Here is a 24,174-nt window from a genome sequence, read left to right on the forward strand (position 1 = left end):
AAAATTTTCAAATTTTTTGCCAAATTTCCGTTTTTTTCACAAATAAACTCAGAAATTATCGACCTAAATTTACCACTATCATGAAGCCCAATATGTCACGAAAAAACAATCTCAGAATCGCTAGGATCCGTTGAAGCGTTCCTGAGTTATTACCAAATAAAGGGACACTGGTCAGAATTGCAAAAAACGGCAAGGTCAAGGCCAAAATAGGCTGGGTCATGAAGGGGTTAAAGACTTTTTAAAGGCAATCATCCAGTTGAAATTGATCATTTACAATACAGGACTTGACTATATTATTGTAGAAGTATATTGTATACAGTATTGTTGCTAACAGACCTGCCTATATGAATATTTAAATGTTTGTTATGTAACTGAGCAATGGGAAGGAGATCAGCAGACAAATATAATATAGTAATAATCTGTGCTTCTACCATATTGTAACATAATTTGCAGTCTTTACTGTTATCTAGGGATGAGCGAATGTGCTCGGTGATACTCGGAAATCACTATCTGGGTGCTCGGATGTGCTCATTAATCGGCGAGCATTGGCTCTCTCCTCACGTTCCAGCAGACCTATGGCACAGTCTCTCTCACTACTCAGCGTCCTATGTCATTGCTCCACTTTTCGCTGGGTAGGGTTTTCTTTGGCTCAGAATCTTGTTTTCTCAAATCCTCTACTAGTTTTTGGGGTCACACGGCATTGGTTGGACCTTCTCTTACCACTTTACTGAAATGGCCACTCCTCACTGTGGTCTTGCACTTCCAGTCGTGACACTTCTTCCAGTAGACATAACCTCTAGCGGGCCGGAGAGCTCTTCATGCCCTTTTGGACCTTCTATACCCACAATGGGTTGGACCTTCTTGTTCTACGCCACAAACTAAAGCTCATGCTCGGCACTATTTTATACTGCATAACGATCACCATCTTCCACATAACTTGAGTTCTCCGCACCTTACTGTGCTCTTCTGGCTGCAAAACTCGATCTTGCTGACTATGCCCAGTGTAACATGGTACGGGGTGGTAGCCGAGGTACATGTTTATTGCATCCCAGCACATTATATTAAGCTGAGGGTCCTGGCTTGGTGTGTTGACTTGTGCTATTACCTTGTGTGACACCTTGGTAATGAGACACCTTTTTATAGTGAATCAGTTGAACCAGCTAATATTATTTTTCACAAAATGGCAATATTGTATTCTAATTACTGATAGGTTTCAGCTGGTGTCATGACATTCCATGGCTTTTAACACCTGTCTTTCTTCATGTGTTCAATATTTTTTCCCAGTGTCATTTCTCAATATTACACATAACTTAATTTATGGACATGTATGGTTTGATTTCTTTGCCTGTGTGGATTGGATGGGTTGTTACTGACATCTGGTGAGAATTTCATATCAATAGCAACAGCACTTTTAAAAATATATCTACTCAGAAAATTGGAGTGTTGTTTAGTGTTGAGCATTCCGATACCGCAAGTATCGGGTATCGGCCGATACTTGCGGTATCGGAATTCCGATACCGGGATTCCGATACTTGCCGCGTATCGGATACCGGAATCGGAAGTTCCCAGATTCAAAATTCAGAAATTCAGCCAATGAGAATGATTCCAAGTGTGGGCACATCCTGTTTAGCATGGAGGGCATGAAACTACTGGCAAGGCTGTGATTGGCTGCTGAAATGATGTCATGATGCAGTTTAAAAGTCGCTGGCGCCATTTTGCGATCACTCTGCTGTGAATTCAGTTAGTGACAGGACGCTGTTTGCTGACTGAGGGACAGTTTAGAGATAGCGATTTGCTTCTTTGTGCTTTCCAAAGGCTAATTTAGCAACCGCTGTGTTCACCTACTATTCACCTTGCTTTTGCCTTGTAGCGCTGTTTTCACAGCGATCTGCAAGGTCTGTGTGTGTGTGTGTGTGTGAGTGCAGCCCACTCTCTAGTCTGAGTGCAGCCACATAGGCCATCCATAGCTGGTTGTATTCAGTTCAGGGATGGTGGTTCATTGCCTCATACTGTTCTTTTTTTTTTTTTTTTTTTTTCAAGTAGTGTAGTCTGCTGCTAATTTATTCAAAAAAATCCTATTAGTGTCTTTCCACCCGTCTCCAGCTAATTTGTGGAAAAACACTACATAGGATAAAGTAGAGGAGGGTTTTTGGGCCTTGCAGCGCCGTTTACGGCTGTCTGCACGGTCTCCGTGTGACTGCAGCTCGCCCTGTAGTCTGTGAGCAGCCGTAGCCTGGTTGTCTCCAGCTCAGGGTTGTTCACTGCGTCATACCGCCAAATCAATTTTAATTTTTTTTCAAGTAGTGTAGTCTGCTGCTAATTAATTTAAAAAAATCCTATTAGTGTCTTTCCACCCGTCTCCAGCTAATTTGTGGAAAAACACTACATAGGATAAAGTAGAGGAGGGTTTTTGGGCCTTGCAGCGCCGTTTACGGCTGTCTGCACGGACTCCGTGTGACTGCAGCTCGCCCTGTAGTCTGTGAGCAGCCGTAGCCTGGTTGTCTCCAGCTCAGGGTTGTTCACTGCGTCATACCGCCAAATCAATTTTAATTTTTTTTCAAGTAGTGTAGTCTGCTGCTAATTAATTTAAAAAAATCCTATTAGTGTCTTTCCACCCGTCTCCAGCTAATTTGTGGAAAAACACTACATAGGATAAAGTAGAGGAGGGTTTTTGGGCCTTGCAGTGCCGTTTACGGCTGTCTGCACGGTCTCCGTGTGACTGCAGCTCGCCCTGTAGTCTGTGAGCAGCCGTAGCCTGGTTGTCTCCAGCTCAGGGTTGTTCACTGCGTCATACCGCCAAATCAATTTTAATTTTTTTTCAAGTAGTGTAGTCTGCTGCTAATTAATTTAAAAAAATCCTATTAGTGTCTTTCCACCCGTCTCCAGCTAATTTGTGGAAAAACACTACATAGGATAAAGTAGAGGAGGGTTTTTGGGCCTTGCAGCGCCGTTTACGTCTGTCTGCACGGTCTCTGTGTGACTGCAGCTCTATCTGTTGTCAGTTCAGCCCCCAAAAAAGAAATAAATAATAAAGTTCACCAAACACACCAGTTACACCACTTTACATTTCTGTAGGCCACATTAGCTCATATTAAAGTCTAGTCCACACTTTAGAAAATTAGTGTTTCTTATACCTGTTAGGAGGAGTTGCTCAGGAATAAGCACACAAATCCGTTAGTACTTTTCTGCTTATCTTTATCAGTCAACCAAGATGAAGAAGGCAGTGAGTAAGGCACGTGGGCGTGGGCGTGGGCGCGGAGCAGGGAGGGGACGTGGGGATTCTGTGCCTGCTGCGGGCACCGGTGACTCATCAGCACCCACTTTCACCAGGCAACAGTCGTTCATGCGCAGCTTTGTGTCAGAGCGCCGTACACCGCTGCTGCGTCAAGACCAAATTGAAGCTGTTGTCGGATGGATGGCAGCTAATGCATCAACTTCCATTAGTGCCACATCCTCTCAGACACAGAGCACTGGAGAGCAGCCATCTGTCTCTTCACCACCTGCCAAATTGCCCAGGCAGACAGAGAGCCCAGGACAGGAGCCGTCTCTACTTCTGTTCTCTGAATCTCTTGGCTTGGAAACAGGGGGCCAGCCAAGCAGCATTGGAGAAATGGAAGAAGAGGCAGGGTGCAGTGATGCCCAACAGCTTTTTCTGTCTTCCTCTGAAGAGGCGGGTGGGCCAGTGGCTCCGGTCACCACATCGCAGGCCGCATCAGCTGATGATGACACTCAGGTGCCACTTACTGGTGCGTGCTCTGCTGCTGAGACTACCCAGGAGGAGCAGTTGGGGGCAGAGGGTAGTGTAGATGATGAGGTCCTCGACCCATCTTGGCGTGAGGGACAGGAAGGTGGTGGGAGCAGCTCTGAGGAAGAGATTCCCCGTACGGCCCAAAGAGGGAGAGGGAGGGGGAAGACTGCGGATCCTGCAGCCTCCACTTTGGCACCCGTTAGGAGCATGTCTCTTCCAAAAGCCAAAAAGGGCGCTCCCAAGACTTGCAGTGCCTGGTCCTTTTTTGACACAGTTGCAGATGACATTTGCTATGTCAGATGCAACGTGTGTCATCAAAAAGTCAAAAGAGGGAAAATGTCAGCAACCTCAATACCTCCAACATGTGGAAACATGTGCGCAACAGGCACCCGGCGGAGTTAGAAAAACACACTGAAGAGGTAGGCCAACCAACAGCGGCAGCTACCACCTCTTCAGCTCGTGTTGCCTCTTCCTCTAGCTCACACGCAGCTGGTTCGGCTTCCTCCCAGGATCGCCGTGGAAGAACCTCTGGCCCTGTTGTCCAGAGACCCGCTGTAATTCCACCCGCAGCACCACTTTCCCAGTCATCCACACACTCCCAGCCCAGTCTACAGCCATCGGTAGTACAGGCATGGGAGAAAAGGCGGCCTTTCTCGTCAAACCACCCACGAGCACAGGCTCTGACTGCAGGCATTGCCAAACTGCTGTCACTGGAAATGCTGTCATTCAGGCTGGTGGAGACTGACAGCTTCCGTGACTTGATGTCATTGGCAGTCCCACAGTACAATGTGCCCAGCCGCTTTTACTTCAGCAGGCAAGCCGTCCCTGCCCTGCACAAGCATGTGGAGGGACACATAAAACACGCGCTTCTGAACGCCGTCAGTAGCAAGGTCCACCTCACCACCGATGCGTGGACCAGTCAACATGGACAGGGGCGATACCTTTCCCTCACTGCCCATTGGGTTAATGTCGTTGAGCCAGGTACAGACCGTGCGAGTGGCGCAGGACGTGTCCTGCCCACTCCAAGGATTGCAGGAATCCATTCTGTACGCATTGACTCCTCCTCTTACACCAGTTCCTCAGAATCATCGCTGCAGGAGCCGTCACAGTCCACCTCCACATGGACCCGTGATGAACGTGTACCTGTTACGACCGACATGAGCACAGCCGTGGCCAAACGTCAACAGGCCGTGTTGAAATTAATTTTTTTGGGGAATCGTAGCCACACAGCGCAGGAGCTCTGGAATGCCATCAAGCAGGAGAGCGATGTGTGGTTTGTGCCAGCGAATCTCCAGCCAGGCATGGTAGTGTGTGATAATGGCCGAAATCTGGTGGCAGCTCTGGGCCTCGGCAACCTCACTCACATCCCATGTCTGGCACATGTGCTCAATTTGGTCGTGCAGAGCTTTTTGAGGGACTATCCGGATCTTGATGCACTGCTGCACAAGGTCCGCCTAGAGTGTGCTCACTTGCGGCGTTCCAGCACGGCAAAAGCGCGCATTGCGGCTCTGCAGCGCCGACACCGCCTGCCGGAACATCGCATCATATGTGACCTACCTACCAGGTGGAATTCCACGTTACATATGTTGGAGCGGTTGTGTGAGCAGCAGCAAGCTGTAATGGAGTACCAGCTGCTTCAGGCGCAAAAAAGTCGCAGTCAGCGCCGTACAGACTTCACAACCACAGAGTGGGCCACTATGAATGACGTCTGCCAGGTTTTGCGTCCCTTTGATTATTCCACGCGGATGGCGAGTGCAGGTGATGCACTAGTCAGCATGACTGTCCCCCTTATCTGCCTGCTTGAAAAATCACTGCAAGCGCTAAGGGATGATGTTGTGGAAGAGGTGGAGGATGAGGATTCACCATTTCCATCATCTTCTGGACAGTCAGCGCCACATGGTTCCTCACAAACGCGTAGGCAGGGGACAGTTTGTGAGGAGGATGAGGAGGAGTCAATGGAGGAGGAAGACGTCCGTCCAGAGGAGGGAGTTACCGAATTGTCCAGTACTCAGTGTGTACAGCGAGGGTGGGGTGATGACGAGCAGGCAGAGATCACGCCTCCAGCAGGGGACAGCGTTTCTTGGGCAGTTGGCAGTCTGCAGCACATGGTGGATTACATGCTGCAGTGCCTGAGAAACGACCGCCGCATCGCCCACATTCTCAACATGTCTGATTATTGGGTGTTCACCCTCCTCGATCCTCGCTACCGGGACAACGTAGAAAGCCTCATCACACCGTTGAACCGGGAGCGAAAAATGCGGGAGTACCAAGACACACTGGTCAATTCCATCATCTTCTCCATTCCAACTGAGAGAAGTGCTGCTAGTGCATTACAAAGCAGCTCAGTGCGTCCAGGCAGTGGAGGAGGCTCTGCACAAAGAGGGAGCAGAAGCAGTGCCTCTGCCCAAGGCAAGACCAGTATGGCCCAACTGTGGCACAGTTTTCTGTGCCCCCCACAAAAGTCTACACCATCACAGACGGCTCCAGTCAGCAGGAGGCAACGGTTCCGTCAGATGGTGACAGACTACATGTCTTGCCCTCTTGCTGTACTCCCAGACGGCTCTTCCCCTTTCAAGTTTTGGGTCTCAAAGCTGGATACATGGCCAGAGCTAAGCCAGTATGCATTGGAGGTGCTGTCTTGCCCTGCGGCCAGTGTATTATCGGAACGTGTCTTTAGTGCTGCAGGTGGTGTACTAACTGACCGTCGCATGCGACTATCCTCCGATAACGTTGACCGGCTTACTTTCCTGAAAATGAACAAGGCCTGGATCTCGCAGGAATTTGCCACTCCTCCTCCTGATTAAATAATTAGGTCACTGTATACGTTATCCAGGTCTCCTGTTGTGTTCATCTTTCTACCACCTGAACTTAAATTCCTGTGCTCCAACACCGCCAGTTGAGGCTCAGAAGTGCCGTCTGCACAGTCAAAACATACGACCCAGTGTTATTGGGTTTCAGTAACGTCAGCTGATCCCCAGCTGTGTAGCCGGCAATGTGTCATGCGACCGCCACGCTGACACAACAACTGAAATGTAAGGGAATCTGTCCCCCCCCCCCAAGGCGTTTGTTACTGAAAGAGCCACCTTGTGCAGCAGTAATGCTGCACAAGGAAAAGGTAGCTATTTTTGTTTAGCTCCTTGCACACGCAGAACTTAACACTTATAAAATGTGTCCACTGATACCGTAAAACCGTCCCGGAGGTGGGACTTTCCTTCGTAATGTGACGCAGCACAGCCGTCATTCCTACCCCCACGGCGCCGCGCACCGGCTCCTCAGCGTTGTTTTATTCCGTCCCGGAGCCTGCGCTGTTATGTTATCCCGTGGCCAGGCACACTTAGCGCTGCCCGTCTTCTGGCATCATTTGGTGTCAGGATGGCTGCGCCTGTGCGGCCGTGCTGGCAGAGAGCCCGCCTCGCAGTGTCTTCTGATTTAATCCCACTGGGGGCCTGGGATCCATGGACATGCGCAGTGCATATCTGAACCTCCACCTCTCACTCATTTCCCTATGGCTTCTTCAGACTGTTCGGTGTCAGCTGGTCCCTAATAGCATGCCACGGCCGTGACACCGCACAGTCTTAAGAAGCCGTAGGGAGGGGAGTGAGAGGCGAGGATATGCACTGCGCATGTCCATGGATCCCAGGCCCCCAGTGGGATTAAATCAGAAGACACTGCGAGGCGGGCTCTCTGCCAGCGCGGCCGCACAGGCGCAGCCATCCTGACACCAAATGATGCCAGAAGACGGGCAGCGCTAAGTGTGCCTGGCCACGGGATAACATAACAGCGCAGGCTCCGGGACGGAATAAAACAACGCTGAGGAGCCAGTGCGCGGCGCCGGGGGGGTAGGAATGACGGCTGTGCTGCGTCACATTACGAAGGAAAGTCCCACCTCCGGGACGATTTTACGGTTGCAGGGGACACATTTTATAAGTGTTTAGTTCTGTGTTTGCAAGGAGCATGATGAAAAGAGCCACCTTTTCCTTTTGCATCTTTTGTGCTGCACAAGCTGGCTCTTTCAGCTACAAACGCCTTGGGGGGGGGTTAAAGGTTCCCTTTCGACTTTCTCAGGCTTCGGCCTACATTGTGTTCCTCTGCTTTTCCACCTGTCCCTGGGCTCCAACACCGCCAGTTGCCGTCCAGAAGTGCTGTACGCACAGTCAACAGTCCCTCCTCTGTTATTGGGGTTCAGTAACGTCAGCTGTTCCCCTGCTGTGTGTGTGGCAATCCCTCCTACCTCCTCCAACCTCCTCCTCCTCCACCTGTCCCTGGGCTCCAACACCGCCAGTTGCCGTCCAGAAGTGCTGTACGCACAGTCAACAGTCCCTCCTCTGTTATTGGGGTTCAGTAACGTCAGCTGTTCCCCTGCTGTGTGTGTGGCAATCCCTCCTACCTCCTCCAACCTCCTCCTCCTCCACCTGCCCCTGGGCTTCAACACCGCCAGTTGCCGTCCAGAAGTGCTGTACGCACAGTCAACAGTCCCTCCTCTGTTATTGGGGTTCAGTAACGTCAGCTGTTCCCCTGCTGTGTGTGTGGCAATCCCTCCTACCTCCTCCAACCTCCTCCTCCTCCACCTGCCCCTGGGCTCCAACACCGCCAGTTGCCGTCCAGAAGTGCTGTACGCACAGTCAACAGTCCCTCCTCTGTTATTGGGGTTCAGTAACGTCAGCTGTTCCCCTGCTGTGTGTGTGGCAATCCCTCCTACCTTCTCCAACCTCCTCCTCCTCCACCTGCCCCTGGGCTTCAACACCGCCAGTTGCCGTCCAGAAGTGCTGTACGCACAGTCAACAGTCCCTCCTCTGTTATTGGGGTTCAGTAACGTCAGCTGTTCCCCTGCTGTGTGTGTGGCAATCCCTCCTACCTCCTCCAACCTCCTCCTCCTCCACCTGCCCCTGGGCTCCAAAACCGCCAGTTGCCGTCCAGAAGTGCTGTACGCACAGTCAACAGTCCCTCCTCTGTTATTGGGGTTCAGTAACGTCAGCTGTTCCCCTGCTGTGTGTGTGGCAATCCCTCCTACCTCCTCCAACCTCCTCCTCCTCCACCTGCCCCTGGGCTTCAACACCGCCAGTTGCCGTCCAGAAGTGCTGTACGCACAGTCAACAGTCCCTCCTCTGTTATTGGGGTTCAGTAACGTCAGCTGTTCCCCTGCTGTGTGTGTGGCAATCCCTCCTACCTCCTCCAACCTCCTCCTCCTCCACCTGCCCCTGGGCTCCAACACCGCCAGTTGCCGTCCAGAAGTGCTGTACGCACAGTCAACAGTCCCTCCTCTGTTATTGGGGTTCAGTAACGTCAGCTGTTCCCCTGCTGTGTGTGTGGCAATCCCTCCTACCTCCTCCAACCTCCTCCTCCTCCACCTGCCCCTGGGCTCCAACACCGCCAGTTGCCGTCCAGAAGTGCTGTACGCACAGTCAACAGTCCCTCCTCTGTTATTGGGGTTCAGTAACGTCAGCTGTTCCCCTGCTGTGTGTGTGGCAATCCCTCCTACCTCCTCCAACCTCCTCCTCCTCCAACCTCCTCCTCCTCCACCTGCCCCTGGGCTCCAACACCGCCAGTTGCCGTCCAGAAGTGCTGTACGCACAGTCAACAGTCCCTCCTCTGTTATTGGGGTTCAGTAACGTCAGCTGTTCCCCTGCTGTGTGTGTGGCAATCCCTCCTACCTCCTCCAACCTCCTCCTCCTCCACCTGCCCCTGGGCTTCAACACCGCCAGTTGCCGTCCAGAAGTGCTGTACGCACAGTCAACAGTCCCTCCTCTGTTATTGGGGTTCAGTAACGTCAGCTGTTCCCCTGCTGTGTGTGTGGCAATCCCTCCTACCTCCTCCAACCTCCTCCTCCTCCACCTGTCCCTGGGCTCCAACACCGCCAGTTGCCGTCCAGAAGTGCTGTACGCACAGAGCCAAACACCTCGCCAATGTGTTAGTGGGGTTCAGCACCGCCAGCTGTTCCCCTGCTGTGTATACGGCAACGTGTACTGCGACCGCCACGCAGGCACAACAAGTTAAATTTAAGGGAACCTGTCCCCCCCCCCCCAGGCGTTTGTTACTGAAGGAGCCACCTTGTGCAGCAGTAATGATGCAAAGGGAAAAAGTGCCTCTTTTCGTGGTGCTCCTTGCAGATGCTGAACCTAACACTTATGAAATGTGTCCCCTCACAGCGTTCAACCGTCCGGTAGGTGGAACTTTCCTTTGTCATGTGACGCAGCACAGCCGTCATTTTTACCCCCTTGTCGCTGTGCGCCGCCTCCTCAGCGTTGTTTGAATCTGTCCCGGAGCCGGCGCTGTTAGGTTACCCCTTGGCCATGCACACATTTTGCGCTGCCCGTCTTCTGACATCATTTGCTGTCAGGCTGGCTGCGCCTGTGCGGGTGCGCTGTCCGAGATTCAGCCTCGCGGTGTCGTCTAATGTAATCCCACCGCGGGCCTGGGATCCGTGTCCATGCGCAGTGCATATCCTCGCCTCTCACTCCCCTCCCTACGGCTTCTAAAGACTGTTCGGTGTCAGCTGATCCCTAATAGCATGCCACGGCCGTGACACCGCACAGTCTTAAGAAGCCGTAGGGAGGGGAGTGAGAGGCGAGGATATGCACTGCGCATGGACACGGATCCCAGGCCCGCGGTGGGATTACATTAGACGACACCGCGAGGCTGAATCTCGGACAGCGCACCCGCACAGGCGCAGCCAGCCTGACAGCAAATGATGTCAGAAGACGGGCAGCGCAAAATGTGTGCATGGCCAAGGGGTAACCTAACAGCGCAGGCTCCGGGACAGATTCAAACAACGCTGAGGAGGCGGCGCACGGCGACAAGGGGGTAAAAATGACGGCTGTGCTGCGTCACATGACAAAGGAAAGTTCCACCTACCGGACGGTTGAACGCTGTGAGGGGACACATTTCATAAGTGTTAGGTTCAGCATCTGCAAGGACCATAATTAAAAGAGCTAAGTTTACCTTTTCCAGCATTAGTGCTGTACACGATGGCTCTTCCAGCTACAAACGCCTGGGGGGGGGGTTAAAGGTTTCCTTTCAACTTGCTCCAGTGCAGGCTTCGGCCTACACTCCGCTCCCCCTGCTCCTCCTGCTGACCCTGGGCTCTAACACCGCCAGTTGGGGCCCAGATGTGCTAGCTGCACAGAGAAAAACACCTCGCCAATGTGTCAGTGGGGTTCAGCACCGCCAGCTGTTCCCCTGCTGTGCAGCCGGCATCGTGTCCTGCAAAAGCCACGCAGACACCAGAACTGAAATTGAAGGGAACCTGTCCCCCCTCCCCCAGGCGTTTGTACGTTTTTAAGGCCACCTTGTACAGCGGTAATGCTGCATGTGTGCAAGGTGGCTCATAAACGTATTCTCCTCGCACATGTGGAACGGAAAACACGTCTAAAATGTGTCCTCTGTGTGACCATTTAACCGTCCCGGTGGTGTGACTTTCCTTTGTAATGACACGCTGCAACCCCCTTGGTAGCGCTGCCCATCTTCTGGCATCATTGTTTGGCTGCCTGCGCCTCTGCGGCCGCCCTGACCCACACAACGCCCCTCGGTGTCTTATTTCTTGGGACTGCGAGGGTGTGTTTGATGGGCATGAGCAGTGCATCAGTTCGCCTGTCCCTCATCTCCTTCCGCCTTCTTCAGACTGTGCGGCTTCATGGCCGTGGCATGCGATAAGGGATCAGCTGACGCCACATAGTCTGAAGCAGGTGTAAGAACCCAAGCGAGAGGCGAACATATGTACTGCGCCAGGCCATGAATCCCAGCCCCGCAGTGTTTTAACTATGTCAATACACTGCGGGGCTGTGATTCATGGGCATCGCGAACCGCACCAGCCAACATTAAATGAGGTCAGAAGATGGGCAGCGCTAACAGCGCTAGGCCAGGGGATAACACGACAGCGCAGACTCCTGTACAGCAAATAACAACGCTCAGGAGGCTGCACCCAGCACCAAGGTGGGATTCTTGACATCTGTGCTGCGTCTCATTACAAAGGGAACTCGCGCCTCCAACACAGTTTGACTGTATAAAGGGCTAAATGTTATACGTGTTCCATTCAGCGTGTGCAAGGAGCCAAATTAAAAGAGCAACCTTTGACTTGTGCACCACTACTGCTGCATAAGCTGTGGCTCTTCTACTTTGTAACCCCTGAGGGGGGGTTAAAGGTTACCTTTGAAATTGGTTCGATTAGGCTTCGGCCTACACTCTGCTCCCCCTGCAGAGCCCGGGCTCCAACACCGCCAGTTGGGGCCCGGTACTGCTAGCTGCACAGAGAAAAACACCTCGCCAATGTGTCAGTGGGGTTCAGCACCGCCAGCTGTTCCCCTGCTGTGCAGCCGGCAACGTGTCCTGCAACAGCCACGCAGGCACAACAGACCCAAAGCTGCCGCCAGTGCAGGCTTCGGCCTACACTCTGCTCCCTCTCCTCCTCCTGCTGACCCTGGGCTCCAACACCGCCAGTTGGGGCCCGGTACTGCTAGCTGCACAGAGAAAAACACCTCGCCAATGTGTCAGTGGGGTTCAGCACCGCCAGCTGTTCCCCTGCTGTGCAGCCGACATCGTGTCCTGCAAAAGCCACGCAGACACCAGAACTGAAATTGAAGGGAACCTGTCCCCCCTCCCCCAGGCGTTTGTACGTTTTTAAGGCCACCTTGTACAGCGGTAATGCTGCATGTGTGCAAGGTGGCTCATAAACGTATTCTCCTCGCACATGTGGAACGGAAAACACGTCTAAAATGTGTCCTCTGTGTGACCATTTAACCGTCCCGGTGGTGTGACTTTCCTTTGTAATGACACGCTGCAACCCCCTTGGTAGCGCTGCCCGTCTTCTGGCATCATTGTTTGGCTGCCTGCGCCTCTGCGGCCACCCTGACCCACACAACGCCCCTCGGTGTCTTATTTCTTGGGACTGCGAGGGTGTGTTTGATGGGCATGAGCAGTGCATCAGTTCGCCTGTCCCTCATCTCCTTCCGCCTTCTTCAGACTGTGCGGCTTCATGGCCGTGGCATGCGATAAGGGATCAGCTGACGCCACATAGTCTGAAGCAGGTGTAAGAACCCAAGCGAGAGGCGAACATATGTACTGCGCCAGGCCATGAATCCCAGCCCCGCAGTGTTTTAACTATGTCAATACACTGCGGGGCTGTGATTCATGGGCATCGCGAACCGCACCAGCCAACATTAAATGAGGTCAGAAGATGGGCAGCGCTAACAGCGCTAGGCCAGGGGATAACACGACAGCGCAGACTCCTGTACAGCAAATAACAACGCTCAGGAGGCTGCACCCAGCACCAAGGTGGGATTCTTGACATCTGTGCTGCGTCTCATTACAAAGGGAACTCGCGCCTCCAACACAGTTTGACTGTATAAAGGGCTAAATGTTATACGTGTTCCATTCAGCGTGTGCAAGGAGCCAAATTAAAAGAGCAACCTTTGACTTGTGCACCACTACTGCTGCATAAGCTGTGGCTCTTCTACTTTGTAACCCCTGAGGGGGGGTTAAAGGTTACCTTTGAAATTGGTTCGATTAGGCTTCGGCCTACACTCTGCTCCCCCTGCAGAGCCCGGGCTCCAACACCACCAGTTGGGGCCCGGTACTGCTAGCTGCACAGAGAAAAACACCTCGCCAATGTGTCAGTGGGGTTCAGCACCGCCAGCTGTTCCCCTGCTGTGCAGCCGGCAACGTGTCCTGCAACAGCCACGCAGGCACAACAGACCCAAAGCTGCCGCCAGTGCAGGCTTCGGCCTACACTCTGCTCCCTCTCCTCCTCCTGCTGACCCCGGGCTCCAACACCGCCAGTTGGGGCCCGGTACTGCTAGCTGCACAGAGAAAAACACCTCGCCAATGTGTCAGTGGGGTTCAGCACCGCCAGCTGTTCCCCTGCTGTGCAGCCGGCATCGTGTCCTGCAAAAGCCACGCAGACACCAGAACTGAAATTGAAGGGAACCTGTCCCCCCTCCCCCAGGCGTTTGTACGTTTTTAAGGCCACCTTGTACAGCGGTAATGCTGCATGTGTGCAAGGTGGCTCATAAACGTATTCTCCTCGCACATGTGGAACGGAAAACACGTCTAAAATGTGTCCTCTGTGTGACCATTTAACCGTCCCGGTGGTGTGACTTTCCTTTGTAATGACACGCTGCAACCCCCTTGGTAGCGCTGCCCGTCTTCTGGCATCATTGTTTGGCTGCCTGCGCCTCTGCGGCCGCCCTGACCCACACAACGCCCCTCGGTGTCTTATTTCTTGGGACTGCGAGGGTGTGTTTGATGGGCATGAGCAGTGCATCAGTTCGCCTGTCCCTCATCTCCTTCCGCCTTCTTCAGACTGTGCGGCTTCATGGCCGTGGCATGCGATAAGGGATCAGCTGACGCCACATAGTCTGAAGCAGGTGTAAGAACCCAAGCGAGAGGCGAACATATGTACTGCGCCAGGCCATGAATCCCAGCCCCGCAGTGTTTTAACTATGTCAATACACTGCGGGGCTGTGATTCATGGGCATCGCGAACCGCACCAGCCAACATTAAATGAGGTCAGAAGATGGGCAGCGCTAACAGCGCTAGGCCAGGGGATAACACGACAGCGCAGACTCCTGTACAGCAAATAACAACGCTCAGGAGGCTGCACCCAGCACCAAGGTGGGATTCTTGACATCTGTGCTGCGTCTCATTACAAAGGGAACTCGCGCCTCCAACACAGTTTGACTGTATAAAGGGCTAAATGTTATACGTGTTCCATTCAGCGTGTGCAAGGAGCCAAATTAAAAGAGCAACCTTTGACTTGTGCACCACTACTGCTGCATAAGCTGTGGCTCTTCTACTTTGTAACCCCTGAGGGGGGGTTAAAGGTTACCTTTGAAATTGGTTCGATTAGGCTTCGGCCTACACTCTGCTCCCCCTGCAGAGCCCGGGCTCCAACACCGCCAGTTGGGGCCCGGTACTGCTAGCTGCACAGAGAAAAACACCTTGCCAATGTGTCAGTGGGGTTCAGCACCGCCAGCTGTTCCCCTGCTGTGCAGCCGGCAACGTGTCCTGCAACAGCCACGCAGGCACAACAGACCCAAAGCTGCCGCCAGTGCAGGCTTCGGCCTACACTCTGCTCCCTCTCCTCCTCCTGCTGACCCCGGGCTCCAACACCGCCAGTTGGGGCCCGGTACTGCTAGCTGCACAGAGAAAAACACCTCGCCAATGTGTCAGTGGGGTTCAGCACCGCCAGCTGTTCCCCTGCTGTGCAGCCGGCATCGTGTCCTGCAAAAGCCACGCAGACACCAGAACTGAAATTGAAGGGAACCTGTCCCCCCTCCCCCAGGCGTTTGTACGTTTTTAAGGCCACCTTGTACAGCGGTAATGCTGCATGTGTGCAAGGTGGCTCATAAACGTATTCTCCTCGCACATGTGGAACGGAAAACACGTCTAAAATGTGTCCTCTGTGTGACCATTTAACCGTCCCGGTGGTGTGACTTTCCTTTGTAATGACACGCTGCAACCCCCTTGGTAGCGCTGCCCGTCTTCTGGCATCATTGTTTGGCTGCCTGCGCCTCTGCGGCCGCCCTGACCCACACAACGCCCCTCGGTGTCTTATTTCTTCGGACTGCGAGGGTGTGTTTGATGGGCATGAGCAGTGCATCAGTTCGCCTGTCCCTCATCTCCTTCCGCCTTCTTCAGACTGTGCGGCTTCATGGCCGTGGCATGCGATAAGGGATCAGCTGACGCCACATAGTCTGAAGCAGGTGTAAGAACCCAAGCGAGAGGCGAACATATGTACTGCGCCAGGCCATGAATCCCAGCCCCGCAGTGTTTTAACTATGTCAATACACTGCGGGGCTGTGATTCATGGGCATCGCGAACCGCACCAGCCAACATTAAATGAGGTCAGAAGATGGGCAGCGCTAACAGCGCTAGGCCAGGGGATAACACGACAGCGCAGACTCCTGTACAGCAAATAACAACGCTCAGGAGGCTGCACCCAGCACCAAGGTGGGATTCTTGACATCTGTGCTGCGTCTCATTACAAAGGGAACTCGCGCCTCCAACACAGTTTGACTGTATAAAGGGCTAAATGTTATACGTGTTCCATTCAGCGTGTGCAAGGAGCCAAATTAAAAGAGCAACCTTTGACTTGTGCACCACTACTGCTGCATAAGCTGTGGCTCTTCTACTTTGTAACCCCTGAGGGGGGGTTAAAGGTTACCTTTGAAATTGGTTCGATTAGGCTTCGGCCTACACTCTGCTCCCCCTGCAGAGCCCGGGCTCCAACACCGCCAGTTGGGGCCCGGTACTGCTAGCTGCACAGAGAAAAACACCTCGCCAATGTGTCAGTGGGGTTCAGCACCGCCAGCTGTTCCCCTGCTGTGCAGCCGGCAACGTGTCCTGCAACAGCCACGCAGGCACAACAGACCCAAAGCTGCCGCCAGTGCAGGCTTCGGCCTACACTCTGCTCCCTCTCCTCCTCCTGCTGACCCCGGGCTCCAACACCGCCAGTTGGGGCCCGGTACTGCTAGCTGCACAGAGAAAAACACCTCGCCAATGTGTCAGTGGGGTTCAGCACCGCCAGCTGTTCCCCTGCTGTGCAGCCGGCATCGTGTCCTGCAAAAGCCACGCAGACACCAGAACTGAAATTGAAGGGAACCTGTCCCCCCTCCCCCAGGCGTTTGTACGTTTTTAAGGTCACCTTGTACAGCGGTAATGCTGCATGTGTGCAAGGTGGCTCATAAACGTATTCTCCTCGCACATGTGGAACGGAAAACACGTCTAAAATGTGTCCTCTGTGTGACCATTTAACCGTCCCGGTGGTGTGACTTTCCTTTGTAATGACACGCTGCAACCCCCTTGGTAGCGCTGCCCATCTTCTGGCATCATTGTTTGGCTGCCTGCGCCTCTGCGGCCGCCCTGACCCACACAACGCCCCTCGGTGTCTTATTTCTTGGGACTGCGAGGGTGTGTTTGATGGGCATGAGCAGTGCATCAGTTCGCCTGTCCCTCATCTCCTTCCGCCTTCTTCAGACTGTGCGGCTTCATGGCCGTGGCATGCGATAAGGGATCAGCTGACGCCACATAGTCTGAAGCAGGTGTAAGAACCCAAGCGAGAGGCGAACATATGTACTGCGCCAGGCCATGAATCCCAGCCCCGCAGTGTTTTAACTATGTCAATACACTGCGGGGCTGTGATTCATGGGCATCGCGAACCGCACCAGCCAACATTAAATGAGGTCAGAAGATGGGCAGCGCTAACAGCGCTAGGCCAGGGGATAACACGACAGCGCAGACTCCTGTACAGCAAATAACAACGCTCAGGAGGCTGCACCCAGCACCAAGGTGGGATTCTTGACATCTGTGCTGCGTCTCATTACAAAGGGAACTCGCGCCTCCAACACAGTTTGACTGTATAAAGGGCTAAATGTTATACGTGTTCCATTCAGCGTGTGCAAGGAGCCAAATTAAAAGAGCAACCTTTGACTTGTGCACCACTACTGCTGCATAAGCTGTGGCTCTTCTACTTTGTAACCCCTGAGGGGGGGTTAAAGGTTACCTTTGAAATTGGTTCGATTAGGCTTCGGCCTACACTCTGCTCCCCCTGCAGAGCCCGGGCTCCAACACCGCCAGTTGGGGCCCGGTACTGCTAGCTGCACAGAGAAAAACACCTTGCCAATGTGTCAGTGGGGTTCAGCACCGCCAGCTGTTCCCCTGCTGTGCAGCCGGCAACGTGTCCTGCAACAGCCACGCAGGCACAACAGACCCAAAGCTGCCGCCAGTGCAGGCTTCGGCCTACACTCTGCTCCCTCTCCTCCTCCTGCTGACCCCGGGCTCCAACACCGCCAGTTGGGGCCCGGTACTGCTAGCTGCACAGAGAAAAACACCTCGCCAATGTGTCAGTGGGGTTCAGCACCGCCAGCTGTTCCCCTGCTGTGCAGCCGGCATCGTGTCCTGCAAAAGCCACGCAGACACCAGAACTGAAATTGAAGGGAACCTGTCCCCCCTCCCCCAGGCGTTTGTATGTTTTTAAGGCCACCTTGTACAGCGGTAATGCTGCATGTGTGCAAGGTGGCTCATAAACGTATTCTCCTCGCACATGTGGAACGGAAAACACGTCTAAAATGTGTCCTCTGTGTGACCATTTAACCGTCCCGGTGGTGTGACTTTCCTTTGTAATGACACGCTGCAACCCCCTTGGTAGCGCTGCCCGTCTTCTGGCATCATTGTTTGGCTGCCTGCACCTCTGCGGCCGCCCTGACCCACACAACGCCCCTCGGTGTCTTATTTCTTGGGACTGCGAGGGTGTGTTTGATGGGCATGAGCAGTGCATCAGTTCGCCTGTCCCTCATCTCCTTCCGCCTTCTTCAGACTGTGCGGCTTCATGGCCGTGGCATGCGATAAGGGATCAGCTGACGCCACATAGTCTGAAGCAGGTGTAAGAACCCAAGCGAGAGGCGAACATATGTACTGCGCCAGGCCATGAATCCCAGCCCCGCAGTGTTTTAACTATGTCAATACACTGCGGGGCTGTGATTCATGGGCATCGCGAACCGCACCAGCCAACATTAAATGAGGTCAGAAGATGGGCAGCGCTAACAGCGCTAGGCCAGGGGATAACACGACAGCGCAGACTCCTGTACAGCAAATAACAACGCTCAGGAGGCTGCACCCAGCACCAAGGTGGGATTCTTGACATCTGTGCTGCGTCTCATTACAAAGGGAACTCGCGCCTCCAACACAGTTTGACTGTATAAAGGGCTAAATGTTATACGTGTTCCATTCAGCGTGTGCAAGGAGCCAAATTAAAAGAGCAACCTTTGACTTGTGCACCACTACTGCTGCATAAGCTGTGGCTCTTCTACTTTGTAACCCCTGAGGGGGGGTTAAAGGTTACCTTTGAAATTGGTTCGATTAGGCTTCGGCCTACACTCTGCTCCCCCTGCAGAGCCCGGGCTCCAACACCGCCAGTTGGGGCCCGGTACTGCTAGCTGCACAGAGAAAAACACCTCGCCAATGTGTCAGTGGGGTTCAGCACCGCCAGCTGTTCCCCTGCTGTGCAGCCGGCAATGTGTCCTGCAACAGCCACGCAGGCACAACAGACCCAAAGCTGCCGCCAGTGCAGGCTTCGGCCTACACTCTGCTCCCTCTCCTCCTCCTGCTGACCCCGGGCTCCAACACCGCCAGTTGGGGCCCGGTACTGCTAGCTGCACAGAGAAAAACACCTCGCCAATGTGTCAGTGGGGTTCAGCACCGCCAGCTGTTCCCCTGCTGTGCAGCCGGCATCGTGTCCTGCAAAAGCCACGCAGACACCAGAACTGAAATTGAAGGGAACCTGTCCCCCCTCCCCCAGGCGTTTGTACGTTTTTAAGGTCACCTTGTACAGCGGTAATGCTGCATGTGTGCAAGGTGGCTCATAAACGTATTCTCCTCGCACATGTGGAACGGAAAACACGTCTAAAATGTGTCCTCTGTGTGACCATTTAACCGTCCCGGTGGTGTGACTTTCCTTTGTAATGACACGCTGCAACCCCCTTGGTAGCGCTGCCCGTCTTCTGGCATCATTGTTTGGCTGCCTGCGCCTCTGCGGCCGCCCTGACCCACACAACGCCCCTCGGTGTCTTATTTCTTGGGACTGCGAGGGTGTGTTTGATGGGCATGAGCAGTGCATCAGTTCGCCTGTCCCTCATCTCCTTCCGCCTTCTTCAGACTGTGCGGCTTCATGGCCGTGGCATGCGATAAGGGATCAGCTGACGCCACATAGTCTGAAGCAGGTGTAAGAACCCAAGCGAGAGGCGAACATATGTACTGCGCCAGGCCATGAATCCCAGCCCCGCAGTGTTTTAACTATGTCAATACACTGCGGGGCTGTGATTCATGGGCATCGCGAACCGCACCAGCCAACATTAAATGAGGTCAGAAGATGGGCAGCGCTAACAGCGCTAGGCCAGGGGATAACACGACAGCGCAGACTCCTGTACAGCAAATAACAACGCTCAGGAGGCTGCACCCAGCACCAAGGTGGGATTCTTGACATCTGTGCTGCGTCTCATTACAAAGGGAACTCGCGCCTCCAACACAGTTTGACTGTATAAAGGGCTAAATGTTATACGTGTTCCATTCAGCGTGTGCAAGGAGCCAAATTAAAAGAGCAACCTTTGACTTGTGCACCACTACTGCTGCATAAGCTGTGGCTCTTCTACTTTGTAACCCCTGAGGGGGGGTTAAAGGTTACCTTTGAAATTGGTTCGATTAGGCTTCGGCCTACACTCTGCTCCCCCTGCAGAGCCCGGGCTCCAACACCGCCAGTTGGGGCCCGGTACTGCTAGCTGCACAGAGAAAAACACCTCACCAATGTGTCAGTGGGGTTCAGCACCGCCAGCTGTTCCCCTGCTGTGCAGCCGGCAACGTGTCCTGCAACAGCCACGCAGGCACAACAGACCCAAAGCTGCCGCCAGTGCAGGCTTCGGCCTACACTCTGCTCCCTCTCCTCCTCCTGCTGACCCCGGGCTCCAACACCGCCAGTTGGGGCCCGGTACTGCTAGCTGCACAGAGAAAAACACCTTGCCAATGTGTCAGTGGGGTTCAGCACCGCCAGCTGTTCCCCTGCTGTGCAGCCGGCATCGTGTCCTGCAAAAGCCACGCAGACACCAGAACTGAAATTGAAGGGAACCTGTCCCCCCTCCCCCAGGCGTTTGTACGTTTTTAAGGCCACCTTGTACAGCGGTAATGCTGCATGTGTGCAAGGTGGCTCATAAACGTATTCTCCTCGCACATGTGGAACGGAAAACACGTCTAAAATGTGTCCTCTGTGTGACCATTTAACCGTCCCGGTGGTGTGACTTTCCTTTGTAATGACACGCTGCAACCCCCTTGGTAGCGCTGCCCGTCTTCTGGCATCATTGTTTGGCTGCCTGCGCCTCTGCGGCCGCCCTGACCCACACAACGCCCCTCGGTGTCTTATTTCTTGGGACTGCGAGGGTGTGTTTGATGGGCATGAGCAGTGCATCAGTTCGCCTGTCCCTCATCTCCTTCCGCCTTCTTCAGACTGTGCGGCTTCATGGCCGTGGCATGCGATAAGGGATCAGCTGACGCCACATAGTCTGAAGCAGGTGTAAGAACCCAAGCGAGAGGCGAACATATGTACTGCGCCAGGCCATGAATCCCAGCCCCGCAGTGTTTTAACTATGTCAATACACTGCGGGGCTGTGATTCATGGGCATCGCGAACCGCACCAGCCAACATTAAATGAGGTCAGAAGATGGACAGCGCTAACAGCGCTAGGCCAGGGGATAACACGACAGCGCAGACTCCTGTACAGCAAATAACAACGCTCAGGAGGCTGCACCCAGCACCAAGGTGGGATTCTTCACATCTGTGCTGCGTCTCATTACAAAGGGAACTCGCGCCTCCAACACAGTTTGACTGTATAAAGGACTAAATGTTATACGTGTTCCATTCAGCGTGTGCAAGGAGCCAAATTAAAAGAGCAACCTTTGACTTGTGCACCACTACTGCTGCATAAGCTGTGGCTCTTCTACTTTGTAACCCCTGAGGGGGGGTTAAAGGTTACCTTTGAAATTGGTTCGACTAGGCTTCGGCCTACACTCTGCTCCCCCTGCAGAGCCCGGGCTCCAACACCGCCAGTTGGGGCCCGGTACTGCTAGCTGCACAGAGAAAAACACCTCGCCAATGTGTCAGTGGGGTTCAGCACCGCCAGCTGTTCCCCTGCTGTGCAGCCGGCAACGTGTCCTGCAACAGCCACGCAGGCACAACAGACCCAAAGCTGCCGCCAGTGCAGGCTTCGGCCTACACTCTGCTCCCTCTCCTCCTCCTGCTGACCCCGGGCTCCAACACCGCCAGTTGGGGCCCGGTACTGCTAGCTGCACAGAGAAAAACACCTCGCCAATGTGTCAGTGGGGTTCAGCACCGCCAGCTGTTCCCCTGCTGTGCATCCGGCATCGTGTCCTGCAAAAGCCACGCAGACACTTGCTCTTGTACCTTCTGCTCCCCATCCTGGTTCCAGTACCGTCAGCTGGTTCCGGGCAGAGCCTTTGGCTTAGGTGCCTCCCTCTGGGTATCCGAGTTCCACCAACGTCAGGTGGTCCTTGGTAGTGCTTTCAGGCACGGGTACCTCCTGCTTAGTAACCGGGTTCCAGTAACGTCAGCTGGTCCTCGGTAGTTCCATTGGCTCTTGGACCTTCGGCTACCCATCCGGGTTCCAGCACCGTCAGCTGGTTCTCGGCACTGTCTTTTGCTCCTGTACCTTCTGCTCCCCATCCTGGTTCCAGTACCGTCAGCTGGTTCCGGGCAGAGCCTTTGGCTTAGGTGCCTCCCTCTGGGTATCCGAGTTCCACCAACGTCAGGTGGTCCTTGGTAGTGCTTTCAGGCACGGGTACCTCCTGCTTAGTAACCGGGTTCCAGTAACGTCAGCTGGTCCTCGGTAGTTCCATTGGCTCTTGGACCTTTGGGTAGCCATCCGAGTTCCAGTTCCATCAGCTGGTTCTCGGCATTTTCTCAGCCTTCTTGTACCTTCTGCTACATTTCCAAGTTCAAGAGACTAAACACGATGACTCGGAAGAACACCCCTAAGATGACGACGACACCAGAGACGACAACCACCGTGATGACGACGACCCTGGAGACGATGACCCTGAAGACCACCGTGATGACGACGACCCCGGAGACGACGACCCTGAAGACCACCCCGATGACGACGACCCGGGAGACGACGACCCTGGAGACGACGACCCTGGAGACGACGACGACCTGGAAGACCGAGAAGCAGAAGAACAAGAGGCTGCAGAACAAAGAGCAGAAGAACATTAAGCATAACACTAAATATCAGAGCAAAAAATATTATCTAAATTATAAGCAGAAGAAGACTAAGCAGTGTATGGGGGTGAGTCCGTTCCTCCTCGTGGTGCCCCTGGATAAAGCCTGATGCTGCAGGCCAAACTGAACGCGGACAAATGTAACTGTTTTGTGACAGGCAGAACGGAAGGTTTAATCTTCAAACTTTTATAGATAACAACTACAGGAATGCCTGTCACAAATAAGAATATGATGAAGAAGTAGAATATGATGAAGATAATAGTAAAATAAAAAGAATATGAACAATGTAACCCAAAAAATAATAGGTAGAAGATGAAGAAGAAGATGAATAAGGTGAAGAAGTTGATGTCAAAGAAGCTGATGATGAGGATAATGAAGAAGAAAGCGTGGGAGAAGAAAAAAAGGTGAAGGGCGTTGAAGTAGTGAAACATCAATATGTGGCATAAAAAAAAAAAAAAATTAACATAGTCAAATTCTTTCTAACGCCGAACGTCATCCAAAAAAAAAAAAATCCTGCTATTCTATTACATTGGGCTAAACCTCTGTGCCTTTAATGTCTCCGCCACGTCCCCCAATACATCCTACATTATTCTTAGTTGTTTTCCTTCATGTAGAATGAACCTACAAGTGTATAAAGGGTTTATTTTAATTCCGATATTTTCGTCCCATTGACTTGCATTGGGATCGGGTATCGGTATCGGATTGGATCCGATATTTTGACGGTATCGGCCGATACTTTCCGATACCGATACTTTCCGATATCGGAAAGTATCGCTCAACACTAGTGTTGTTATTTTAACTGCTCACTCATCTCTGCTTAAAATGTTGAGTCAGAGTTTCAAAAACACAAATCTCTTTGAAGTGACAAATTGGTTTAAGCCATGGTAAAAAGATGCAGACTTTTGACCAAGATGCAGAAAAAACAGCATAATTTGGCCATCTATAACATAACAAGACTAAAGTGTTATAAACTACATTTGATAGATTGGGGGACCTGTTGGCATTAGCATCCAGAGGCTGCTGGTGTAGAAATTTTTCATGAAGTGTTAGAGTGTGCCTGAGTCGGGTTCCACTTCTCCCTTCCTCTTTAAGACAAATGTATTGTATTTTATGATTATTAACTTGCATGTCTGTTTTATAATGCTGTACAGTGTTGAAAGGGACAGCGTAGGGTTTGGAATAGTAGTTAGAGAGTGGGATGAAGAACAGTGAGGTTGTTGCAGGAACAAGTTTAACCCCTTTCTGCAATTAGACATACTATTCCATCCATGTGGGGTGGGCCCTAATTCCCAAGGACGGAATAGTACGTCCAGCGCGATCGGCCGTGCTCACGGGGGGAGCGCGGCCGATCGCGGCCGGGTGTCAGCTGCCTATCGCAGCTGACATCCGACACTATGTGCCAGGAGCGGTCACGGACCGCCCCCGGCACATTAACCCCCCGGCAAACCGCGATGAAACATGATCGCGGTGTGCCGGCGGTACAGGGAAGCATCGCGCAGGGAGGGGGCTCCCTGCGGGCTTCCCTGAGACCCCCGGAGCAACGTGATGTGATCGCGTTGCTGAGAGGGTCTCTTACCTCTTCTTCCTGCAGCAGGCCCGGATCCAAAATGGCCGCGGCATCCGGGTCCTGCAGGGAGGGAGGTGGCTTACCAAGT

This window comes from Ranitomeya variabilis, chromosome 5, assembly GCF_051348905.1.
Source record: "Ranitomeya variabilis isolate aRanVar5 chromosome 5, aRanVar5.hap1, whole genome shotgun sequence".
In the NCBI taxonomy this organism is placed as follows: domain Eukaryota; kingdom Metazoa; phylum Chordata; class Amphibia; order Anura; family Dendrobatidae; genus Ranitomeya; species Ranitomeya variabilis.